This window comes from Helianthus annuus, chromosome 5 (genome assembly GCF_002127325.2).
Source record: "Helianthus annuus cultivar XRQ/B chromosome 5, HanXRQr2.0-SUNRISE, whole genome shotgun sequence".
Lineage (NCBI taxonomy): Eukaryota > Viridiplantae > Streptophyta > Magnoliopsida > Asterales > Asteraceae > Helianthus > Helianthus annuus.
This window is the reverse complement of record NC_035437.2, coordinates 37,288,452-37,291,524: the sequence shown is the minus strand read 5'-3', so window position 1 is coordinate 37,291,524 and position 3,073 is coordinate 37,288,452.

Genomic DNA, 3,073 nt, shown 5'->3' with positions numbered 1-3,073 from the left:
TCATACCGAGCAATCCCAGGTGAGTTCATTGCATTTTCTCAAGCATGCGTCCCGGTGGTTTGGGACAACTGGTAAACATTGGACGGGAAACATTGGGTAAACAACTTAATCGGTTTTGGTTATTGCCTGGAGGGCAATGGGGGTAATTAGTTGATAGCGCTATTAGGTACTAATTATCTGGGTTTCACTATGGTTGTTCAGAGGCACACTCCTCGGTTACGTAAGGGCGGTTCCCCTAGGGTAACTAACCGGACAACATAGTGGGTTGCTTAGAGGCACACTCCTCGGTTACGTAAGGGCGTAGTCCCTAGGGTAATCTAACTTGAGCAACATCGTAACATATCATTGAATCGTATTAACACATATCTGGTAACACCACGCGTAATAACACCTTGAACTCACCAGCGTAGTCTGACACACTTGTTTGCATGCTTGTAGGTTATTAACGTTTGGAACATGGACTTGCTATCTGGAAGTGCTGGAGTGGTCATGGATCGAGACTCTTGGATTCACTTATAAACAATACATTGATTTGATTATTATTATGAAACGATTACATGCTTCCGCTACACAACTTTTGAGAATTGATATCATGTAGACATCTTGTTTGATAATTAACGTCATGGCTTATCTAAATATTTATCATTGGTTCAATGTGATTGGTGGCTCGAACTCTGATGCGTAACACGCCTCGCGGGGTTTCCGCAGGTGGAATTTTGGGGGTGTTACCACCGTACACTACCCACCACCGTCCACTACCCACTACTATCCATCACCACCACCACTGTCTATCACCATCACCGTCCAACACCACCACTACCCACCCACCATGTCACACCCCAACCGATGGCGGAATCATCGGGGCATGGCACTGAGTGAAACAGATTGTCCAGAAGTTTCCATAACAACTATCATTACCATTCAATTTATATAACATGTCCCATACCATGCCTCAATTGGCAAAACAAATTATTACAAATAACATCTAGTCAAATATTCTGTTCCGACAACTCAGATTTAATAAAAAAAACGAATAAATATTGTTCAAATGCTCCTAAAGACCCAGTCGGACAAGATCTACAGACAACTATGCTTTAGACGCTTGTTCCTGACAGACAACTATTTATTGGGGGCCTCTAGAGCTTTATTCTAGCCTCGCTTTCCTAGCAAGCAAACATCTTAAAAACCTGTCACATACGTTAAAATAAAGTCAATACATATAATATAAAGGTGAGCATACAAGTTTGATAATAGCATAATAGAGTTCGAATAGTTTACGCATAACCAGCACGTACACAGAGGAAAACAAAGCATGTTAATTGTCGACATGGATCTATCGATACCAATGACTGCGGGTTGACTGTCAGAGACAGTTCGCAATACATGATTACCACCGTAATCCATGCAAGTAATTGTCCTTAACAACCCCCGTGTGAACGGGTGCTGAGTCCAAACTATAGTACTACGTCGTTAAGGCAGGTAGACAGCATTCCACGTGTAAAACACAATCAACGAGCATTCATTTTGGGTGTTACATACGTTACTTATCAAAATCACAATCGAACACACTACTCAATTTATTTGAACGCTAACCGACTTGCATGTATTACGTGACTAAATGAATGCTCGTTGATTGTGTTTACACGTGGAATGCTGTCTACCTGCCTTAACGACGTAGTACAATAGTTTGGACTCAGCACCCGTTCACACGGGGGTTGTTAAGGACAATTACTTGCATGGATTACGGTGGTAATCATGTATTGTGAACTGTCTCTGATAGTCAACCCGCAGTCATTGGTATCGATAGATCCATGTCAATAATTAACATGCTTCGTTTTCCTCTGTGTACGTGCTGGCTATGCGTAAACTATTCGAACTCTATTATGCTATTATCAAACTTGTATGCTCACCTTTACATTATATGTATTGACTTTACGTGCTAGTTATGCGTAAACTATTCGACATCGATTCATACAATCATCTATATTTCACACTATCCTTACGTTACCATTCGTCATAATTCGATTTCGATTGCATTCGATTTGAGCTTCGAGTTTCGATTCGAGTTTCGATTCGAGTTTCGATTGATTTGACTGATCACCACACAAAACATGAAGTAAACACGCACAGGTAACACATAAGGCACACACAGACGTATAACAACAACCAAAAGTTCGCGTAATTCGAGATTCGAGTTCGATGATGGTTAGATTGGTTTGATTACTGATTAGTTAACTTTATCTCATTGTTACTTCCTATTATTCACAGTCGTAAATTGGTTCGCGTTGATAAAACACTCAATTACTTCGATTATCCTGATTAACAACACTTACTCCACATAATACAAATAAAACATAAAATAGACTAATTATAGTCAAAGAAGTCAAAGTTGACTTGGACTTTGACTTTGACTTTGACATTCGAAAACACGGGGTGTTACACACCACCACCATCTGTACACCACCACCAGATTATTTTTGAAGTCTGCGTATGTTAAAAAAACAAACAACCTTCTTCTTGCAGACTACAAAGGTTTGGTCCACCTCTTCTTCTACAGATGTCTGCAGATGTGGTCCGAAGACTGCAGACATTTTACCTCTTAAAAAATAAACAACACCTTATTCTAATGTTCACGTGATTCGCATAAGACTCATTTATATCCAACATATTTTACAACTTCAGTTGTATGGACTGTTGATCCAGAAGCTTTCCATGTCATTAGAGAATTTAACTCTGTCTTATTTGCGTCTTTCCATTTTGGCCAATTATTTCTATGTATATGTTCATAGGCAGATCTCAAATCTTGATCCTTATGATATAATCATTTCAAGCGCTGCAGATCTCAAACAGTTTACCGACTACGGGATAAACATCGATTACTTCGATTACCCTGATTAACAACACTTACTCCACATAATACAAATAAAACATAAAATAGACTAATTATAGTCAAAGAAGTCAAAGTTGACTTGGACTTTGACTTTGACATTCGAAAACACGGGGTGTTACACACCACCACCAGATTATTTTTGAAGTCTGCGTACGTTAAAAAAACAAACAACCTTCTTCTTGC